Here is a 10,000-nt window from a genome sequence, read left to right on the forward strand (position 1 = left end):
ATGTTGTGTACTGGACGCCTGAGCCCATTGTTGTCTGCATCTGAGCTGAGTACACTGTAGCTACGAAAGGGATCGTTCATTAAAGGCAGGCAAAGGCACACCGGGGACTCGCTCTCCCTCTCTCTCTCTTTATGACTGTCTCTGTCTGTCTGTCAGTCTGTTCGTCTCTCTATACATATCTGTCAATCTCTCTATATATGTCTGTCTGTCTGCCTGTCTGTCTGTCTGTCTGTCTGTCTGTCTGTCTGTCTCTCTCTCTCTCTCTCTCTCTCTCTCTCTCTCTCTCTCACTCACTCTCACTGTCTGTGCACCTGGAGTTAGACACCTGGAAGGAAAGAGTCATACATTCAAGCCAATTTGTAGATGCGTCTTAAGGGAATTAATTATGTAAAGGTGGGATGGATGAATACATCACACATTATAAGATTGCTTTAAATAAATTAACAAAATACAGCCTGTCATGGTAGTCTTACTTGAGACAGACTCAAGACAAGAGTTTTTCAATGTGGTCGAAGTTCCAAAGTCTGGTCCATTTTTTCCCCTATTGCATCTGAGTTGTGAAGTGTTAATTCAACTTTAAGTTTAGTACTCGCCGTATTGGTTCTACTCTTTAGGTGTTTTAAATGAAATTAACCTTGAACAATTTACTGTACTTCCGCCATGATCCAGGGGGTTTGTGAAAGTCCTCATCAAGTGGATGCTGAGGAAACGCACGCCGTGCTTGTGTCTCGGCCAATCAGGGCCTGCTGCTACCTCCCCATGATCCTGCAATCTAGAATTCTGTACAAACGGAACCAGGAATGCTTACAACGGCTTAGGATTCCACCACACTGGGGATTCCATGAATTTCTTCACTCCTGTGCAAATGAACTGGATATGATTCCAAATCGGAACTGGGTGGGGAGCACACCCCTTTCACTCACTCACTCACTCACTCACTCACTCACTCCCAGCTGCCTGTCTGCCTGCCTGTCTTTCCGTCTGTCTGTGTCAGGCCCCCTGTTCTACAGATGTCCGTGTTTAAACAGCTCTCAAAACAGAGCAATAATGACTGTTAAATGGCAGCCAGGCTGCCCCCTCGGTTGAGGAAGCGTAATAAGGAAATCGTGCGGGTGTTTGTTGTAGTAACACTGGAACAGATTCATTACAAAATGACGTTCATTAGCGCTGGAATGAGACCACCTCGGGCACTTGATGCGGGCCCTTTGCACAGACCTCGTACCCCTCTTCTCCTTCTCCCTCTCTCTCTCTCTCTCTCGCTCTCTCTCGCTGGCTATGGACTCTGCTCTGGAGATTGGATCTAAGAGCACACAGCGCACGGGCGCACGCACGCACGCGCACACACACACACACACACACACACACACACACACACACACACACACACACACACACACACACACACACACACACACACACACACACTTAAAATATGTACTTTATTATTACAGATTTGATGGCAAACTAAGCATGGGTTCAGAAACATAGCTGTTCAGGTACTGCAAGGCACTGTAACATGATGATGATGAAGTGCAGCAACATCTCATTATGTGTTTTAGATGGCCGCCATCCTCTTGTGCATGCAATGTCAGGAAAGTGACCAGCAAAATGACATACGTAAACATAAGTGGCATATGGCTAAATAGCAAGAAAACCCACAACATTTCAAAGTCTATTAAAAAAAATACTGTCTACTTAAAGCAATGGTGTCACATAGCATGCAATTACTGCAATTTTTTATAATTATTACTATTTTGTATTACATACATTTCATCATTTTAAATCCCAAAATCCTAGCTCATGACTTGTCACATAATGTCACATAACTCTTTCGTGACCCACCACCCTGTCCTCTTGTTTACATAATGTGCTGTACAAGTCTACAAGATTAGGCCTACTTAACGTCCTAACATAATCTCCTTGCATTGTGGGAGGCTTTTAAGTACAGTTTGAATTTGACATAGTTATGGAAACAACGAGTCGACAGCTAAAGCACTTTTGAGCTTTAAAAGCATTTCTTTCCAATCATTTTTCACTCGACTTATATTTACAATTCATTTTTCAACGCATCTACAATTCATTTCAAATCAAGTTATTAGCACATGTAAAAGCTGATCGCAAAATGACCCAAATTATTAGCACATGGTGCCATGAAAAACAGTAGCACGAGAGCAATCATCACGCCATTAGCCAAATGCTAAATAAGTGCCCAGTATGTCAACTCTCTCCAAATAAACAATATGAAGTCCAATTCGAGAGGACATGCTGGTTTGCTCTAAAAAGGATAAAATGGCCCTGCCGTGGCCAACCGGTAGGGCACTCATCTACCATGCGGCCGGCCTGGGTTCGATTCCCGGCCCGGGTCATTTGCTGACCCCTCCCCGTCTCTCTCCCCATTCGCTTCCTGTCCACCTCTCAAACTGTCCTGTCAATAAAGTTGTAAAGGACCAAAAAAAATACTTTAAAAAAAGGATAAAATAATAGAAAAGGCCCAGTGCTCTTGTTCAGGCAGTTGGTGTCTACTGCCAGGGCCAGATTAAGATGGCAGGGGCCCCTAAGGCTACAGGTTACGGGCCCCTAGACTACAGGTTACTGACCCCAGCAGAAGGCAAATAGCACAACAAAATTACACAGGCAGCCGCATCAGAATTCCAAGATAGGAATTAAGAATAAGCTATTTGCAGACTATTTTTTTTCAATACAGCATCTTGTCATAATACTGCAATTATTGATCCCCCTCCTCCCTTAGCCCAACTCTGCCAGGAAGGGGGTCCTATAGGCTGTAGCCTTATGTAACATGTGATATAGTCCGACCCTGCTCCTGGATTTTCCAAAAGTGTATTTCAACACTTTTCAAATACGGTTACCAAACAGCCGCTGTCTTTTAACTGTGTAATCAAAACATTTGATATATCATGTCTGTGTCAGGCCCGAGGAGATGTTGCTGTGCGCGGCACTACAAACACGCAAAGCCCTGTATACCTCATCGCTCTCTCTCTCTCTCTCTCTCTCTCTCTCTCTCTCTCTCTCTCTCTCTCTCTCTCTCTCTCTCTCTCTCTTGCTCGCTCGTCTAGCCCGGGGCCCATTCCTGGCAGTGATTCTTCTCCATGTTAACTTCTCTTTTAAGCACACTTAACACATCACGGTTTGTCAGACTGCAGCTGGTCGAACCTGTAGTGACATGAAGGAGGCTGAGTGGCGTTCCAGGTAAGCATCAGGGAGGAATCCAACCGACCGCGGGAACTCAGCCATCTCATTCACACACACACACACACACACACACACACACACACACACACACACACACACACACACACACACACACACACACACACACACACACACACACACACGACTGGCGGCAATGGAGCAATTTCATTCACACACACACACACACACACACACACACACACACACACACACACACACACACACACACACACACACAGACTCTCTCTCTCTCTCTCTATTCCTCACACACGTACGCACACACACACACACACACACACACACACACACACACACACACACACACACACACACACACACACAATCAACCGACTGGCGGCGCTGGAGCAATTACTGCATGCCAATTCATGACTCTAAGTGCTGACTATTTCATGAACACTGATATGAAGTTTTGACACTGTTGCATTAATAACAATTACAGTAAGTGAACTGCTAAAACATGACCCCTGTTATAAATGTGCTTTTTCCAACCGAATCACCTCTGCGTAAGTGCTGACTATTTCATGAACACTTATGAAGTTGTGTCACTGTTGGGTGAATGACAGCTACATGATTTTTTAATTAACACATTGGACATTTAATGGACATTTATTTTAAATTGTTAAAAGACATAACTCAAGGCTACTGTTCAGATATGGCCCATGTATTGAATTTGCCCCTGTTATGGATGAATAACCAAGTCATAATGCATTACTAGAGTCTCTGTGTAATGTGTAGTGTAGTACAATAGCAGTGCAGCAGCCTTTTGGTAATGCGTATACCATTCCTCTGGCTGAATGGTACATGTTGTGAGTTTGCAAAAAAAATAATATAACTGCCTTGACCATGGTTGAGTGTGAATGTTTCCATGCGCACTCAAACTTAATTTCACACAACCTATGACTTCTGCTCACATTCAGATTTTGTGGTTGTGAACTGCAGTATCATTTTTGGCCAGAGTCCTAGATAATCACACCTCCTGTTACTGCCATCTTATAAAACATATGCCTCCGATCAGTGAGGATGCCAGGTGGATAGGTTCAACGGACTGTAATGGAAGGTCTCATTTAGATGCAGGCTGGCCTTTTTTAATGTCAAGGTGTAAGGAAATGTGTGTCAAAAACAGCCTTCAGAGTAACTGTTTAGGTGTGTGTACTGTATTTCTTCATTTGACTGCAGCTGCTGTTTTGGGTTTTTCCCTTTAGGCCAATCTTTTGGTTGCTGTGTTTACCCAAGCCAGTAACAGAGCTTGTGATTTGACCAAATGTATTGTTGTTATAGCCTTCTGTACCTGACCTCTTTATCCTTATAGACTAATATATGGTGATTTTAGTGAAAAGTAAATAACATGGGTGCTCAAACCTACAACCTGGTCTTATCCTCAAACTAAATCCATTTGTAACACGCAGGGCCGGATTAACGTACAGTTAACCCACCTGCCAGGGGGGCCCAGATTGGTCAAAGGGGTGAACATTTCATTGTGCAATCGTGACAAGGATGCGTGACAAGGATGCATTTTGCCTGACATAGTACATAGAGTTTTAAATCTTGTTAATACATCCTTAATTCCTATCTTAGAATTACGACACCATCTATGAAATTGTCCCAGAATTTGCATTTTGAGGGGGCCTACGGCAATTTGTAGCCTAGGGGCCCCCCGGCAACATTAATCCGGCCCTGGTAACACGGAGGGAAATCTAAATTGACTGGAGATTACGGATGGCATGGCCAGTGGATGGGAGTTCAAACCTAGTAAAATTAAAACATGGAAAGTGAGACTGTAAAAGCAGGGAAGCAAAAAGAGGAAGAAAGAACAAAATGTGAAAACGTAGTATGTGAAACTATTTTTAGGATCGCACATTAACCTGTTGCTTGGATGCATGTGTTCTGCTGGGGCACTGTGTTGGCACACACACCCAGGGGTGCCGACAGGGGGGTACAAAGGGGACAGTTGTCCCGGGTAGGGGGCCTATATTTGGGTCCTCATTACATTGTATGTATTGGGCTGGGGGGCCCTTTCAGGTGATTTTCTCCTGGGCCCGACCAAAGCTGTCAGCGGCCCTGCCCACACCTTGAGGTGCTGCAGAGTGTAAATTGAGGTTTAACTGGAACTCTTTGAAGCCTTGTAATGTTGAAGGCCGCTGTTTTGTTTTTGTAAATAAATTTCTGCACACGTGAACAAACTCGAACTCACTCACTCTCTCATACACTGAGGTCAACGTCGTTCACTGAGGGCATACTATAACATCACACATACACACACACACACACACACACGCACACACACACTTGCACGCACACACACTTGGCATATGTACGTCTCACACCTCTGGAATGTGATGTCTGGCCCCAGAAGTTGCTTGCTGGTTTCTCTTCGCTTTTTAGTCTGCTATACTCTTGGCCTCGGTCCTCTCTGCCTCTGCTTTGACAAGCTGTGAGGGAGTTGCGCACTGTAAACACTGTCCCCAAAACGTAGGGTCAAGAAAATACTGTGGAACTATAAACTATAAAGTGAGGTATGGAAGAGCAGGCACAGCAATTAGTTCCCATAAACACTCACAAGAACCCATTTACCTTCAAGCTGCACGGAGAAGAGAATGAGGGAGAGGGATGTGGAGAGGGAGAGGAAAGAGAGAGTACAAGGAGGTGAAAAGCAGAGAGAGAGAGCAAGATAGGGCAGAGGGAGAGGAAGAAGAGAGTGCAGGGTGAAAAGAGAGAGGGAAATGAAGAAGAGGGAGAGGTGTATAGAGCACGAGGGAGACAGAGATATAGAAAGTGGAGGCAGGAGGGAGGAGGAGAGACTGGCAGAGAGAGAGAGAGAGAGGAGGAAGAGGAAGGAGAGGGAGGTAGAGGAAGCAGGAGAGAAAAAGAGGCAGCGAGATAGAGAAAGTGGAACATGGAGAGGGAGAGAAAAGGCTGAGAAAGAAAAGGAGTGAGAAGGAGAGGGAGGGAGGGAGAGGAAGGAGAGCTTGCACAGGCCATGGCCTTTTGCTAGATGAGAGCGAGAGAGAGAGAGAGAGAGAGAGAGAGAGAGAGAGAGAGAGAGAGAAAGAGAGAGAGGCAGGCCAGGACGGACGGAGTGGTAGCGGCAGTACAGAGGAAAGCCGGGCAATGTGCCACACATCCATGATGTGGATAGCAGGATATCAAGGCTCCTCGGGGGAAACTTTAACTCACATCAAGTCCGTCCGCGAGCCGAGCCGAGTACGACTTTTTACGGGCCTGCCAAAAAAATCTCCTCCATCCAAAACACTCTCTTCAAGTGAAGTCAAAGAAGCCAAGCGGCTAACAAAAATGACCCAAGCGTATTTATGGAATTGAGACGTCCACTTTCATTGCAGAAGGGGATACACAGAGAAATTCTGTGGACTGCAGCGATTGACGTATCCACTTGTATTAGCTCCATCCTGTGTCAGGAAACTCTCGGACAAAATCATGCACATTTGGACACTTCACTGATTTCTCTTTGCCTCCGAAGCCTGGGTTCGTCCAAAGGATAGAACGCAGCAAACATTTTCAAACTGTATTTCCAAATCCCCCCCGTAAAGCAGCAATCTCATGCTGAAAAATGTTATTATTTCACAACACAATGGTGACCACATGCTTACCTGTGTGAGAGCAGAGCCATTGTTAAGGCTGCCCCCAAATGATACACTGCACAGTGCATTGGACTTGAAACGGCGAGAAACTCTGTATCATTGGTCTGGATGGTGTTTTTGTAAGTGGACAAGAGTGTGGGCATGTGGGATGTTTATAACACACACACACAAACACAAACACACACACACACACACACACACACACACACACACACACACACACACACACACACACACACACACACACACACACACACACGCAGAAGTGAAAAATGTGAAAAGAGGAAAAGTGAAAAAAAACTTAAACTGCCAGCTGCTGTACCTTGGTGACATAAAACAGACCAGGGAGAGTTCAGTGTCATTGAATCTGTCTTTCTGCAGCCATTAAAAAAACTTGGACCCCTTTTCTACCTCTTTACTTTTCACGTCCTAAAACTTTGGAAGAGCAACTTAAAGTGTGCTTGTATGTAGCTGAAGTTTCATCGCCTGGTTGGGGTTAATTGGGTGAGGAATGCTTTTGTGATTCAATGGAAGAAGGAGAGGAGGAGGGAAAAAAATGTTCTTGGCGCGGTTTCAAGGGGAGAAAGTGGGCTGTGTTTTGGCTTAGTCGTGGCTGAAAGAGAAGACTGTGCTGAGCCAGTCTCAGTGTCTCACTTTAATTACTACAGCGGTTGACAGACATGCTGCTTAAAGAAACAAAACAAGGACAGTGGACAGCAAAGAAATGTGACTGGGAAGTCTACCGGCACTCACCCGGCCATGCTGCTGGATATTTTAGGGATATGTTTACACAGATACATAAATGTACATATACATGTTTGCTGTATTTGAAGTAGGCTAAGCCGTAAAATACCAAACCGAGGACATATGTCTTCTTAGCCCTTCCTTAATAGCCGTGCAATGTTTTGAATTTAATGGCTTCTCTCCTTTTGGTACAGTCAGGGCCTCTGACAGCTTTGGCAGGGCCCAGGACAAAAAAAGTCATCTGAAAGGGCCCCCCAGCCCAATAGATACAATGTACTGAGGACCCAATTATGGGCCCCCTCGCCCCCTGGGCCCGGGACAACTGTCACCCCCTCCCCCCCGCCTGTCGGCACCCTTGGGTACAGTGAAGATGAAATGAGTCGTATGTGGAAACAGAGAAAACTCATTAGCATGTGGGAATGGAGGAATCCGAGAGAGAGGCTTGTGTGCTGCTTATTAAAACCTGTCTACGTTTTCCTTAAACATGACTGAGTGCTCTCTTCACACAGACATGTGAGCCATGTTCTTCTGCGCCTGTAGTTGGCAACGGCCAACGTTTACACAACTCCCGAGCCATGACTGTAACACAGGGACTCCTCCTTGGCATGTTTGCATGCTTCTGCTTGCCATGTCTCTCTCCCTCCCTCTCTCTCTCTTACACACATACACACACACACACCGGCACCGACGCACACACACACACACACACACACACACACACACAGGGAAAAAAAATCAAAGGCTGCCCTACCCGCTAACATGGTTACTGGAAGTACAAGAGACAGACAAGGCACGGCGCTTTTGATGTGTGTCTCCACAGTACAGTATGTAGTGATGTTTCAGCCCAGAGCGTGCGCGTGCGTGCACACACACACACACACACACACACACACACACACACACACACACACACACACACACACACACACACACACACACACACACACACACACACACACACACACACACACACACACACACACACACACACACACAGAAAGGCCTATTATAAAAACTATTTCAATGGGACACACATACAGTATACACACAGACACAGACACACACACAGACACACACATATTATACAAACTATTTCCATGGTCGAAGTACAACATTCATGAAACAAAGAATGTGTGTGGTGCTAGAAGGGGGTGTGGTGGTGGTGAAGGGTGGGTGGGGTGAGGTGGGGGAGGTTGGGTCGGGGAAACCACTAACCATAGATAATGTGCATGTGGCTTTGGGAGGCTTGTTTTAAAAGGGACAAGGTGGGGCCAGGCGGACTGCTGACGGAGCAGATTGAAACAGCACTGCCATTTTACTGTTCTGTAACGGCTAAGATCTCCCTGGCCCCCAAAATGTTTGCTTTGACTTCCAATATAGCGGGCATGTTCAATAAAATGTAACAACAACAACGTTGGGCCTTTGGCTTGTATGATGATTGCGGTTGTGAATGATTAAAGTTTCCCATCTGAGATATTCACAGAGATAGCGATCCCAGGATCAGAGTTAAAATCCTGCCACGCTTCCCAGTAACTAACAAACATTTCTCAGGTAACTAACTTTGAGAACTCATGATGGGTATTTCAGCTACTCAGCAGAGTTGGTTGGACCACATTTGTGAGAGGGTCTTAACTTTCGTAACTGCTCGTTTCTTTCCTTCTAAATAACTCGGTTTATAAGGGAAAAAAGGATACCAAGAAAGACATGAACATCAATGTGATTCAATCTTATATGAATACTTTATTATCAATGTGTGAATGGCCTTAGCTTTTTTGTCTGGGCATTGATAGTATACAAAAACTATACACCAAAACCAGGTTTTTTATATCTTCGTTTACTTTTGAGTGACTTCTCAAAATGGCATTGAGAGAGACTCTATATCAGGTCAAATATAGAGAATCAAAAGTGCATTAATCTGGTTTCTCTTAACTTCATCCATATACACATTGCACCATACATAAATAATCACTTGTTTTGTTTTTGTTTTTTTCTGTAAAAAGACTCATTATTTACAAGTGTAATATAGTTCTCATAATATATATATGTTTATATATATAAAACTTTATATTAAATCTAGGTAGATTATACATTTTTGTGGGATAGTGTTATGGGCGGTGAAGGGCACCCTACATTCATTAGTTTGCAATCCAGGGCCATCTATTTCCAAATTACCTGGGGTGCGTTTCTCGACAACATCGTTGCTAACTAAGCTAGCAACTTACTTGGTTGCAATGCAATTTCTCATTGCAAACCTAGTAAGTTGCTGACTGGTTAGCAATGATGCTTTCGAGAAACGGGGTCCTGGTTTCCTTGTCCAATTTAATCAGGTTGCCATTCAACCAGGCAATCACTTGGTGGAATTGGACAGCTACAACCGGGTCATTTGGAATATGTGGCACTAGATAGTAAAACAGAGTAATCCAGGTTAC

At 44.7% G+C, this 10,000-nt stretch overlaps 1 protein-coding gene across 1 annotated transcript in view; it reads right to left on the reverse strand.

Moving 5' to 3' along the window:
* Positions 1-9,291: 9,291 nt before the first annotated feature.
* The window catches only part of smad6a (SMAD family member 6a), a 16,984-nt gene continuing 16,275 nt past the window's right edge, over positions 9,292-10,000 (reverse strand). The window contains exon 4 of the mRNA XM_063188638.1: positions 9,292-10,000. This exon is cut by the window's right edge and continues 810 nt beyond it. The gene's annotated coding sequence lies outside the window, so the exon portion shown is untranslated.

Source organism: Engraulis encrasicolus, chromosome 22, assembly GCF_034702125.1.
Source record: "Engraulis encrasicolus isolate BLACKSEA-1 chromosome 22, IST_EnEncr_1.0, whole genome shotgun sequence".
NCBI classification, from domain to species: Eukaryota; Metazoa; Chordata; class Actinopteri; order Clupeiformes; family Engraulidae; genus Engraulis; species Engraulis encrasicolus.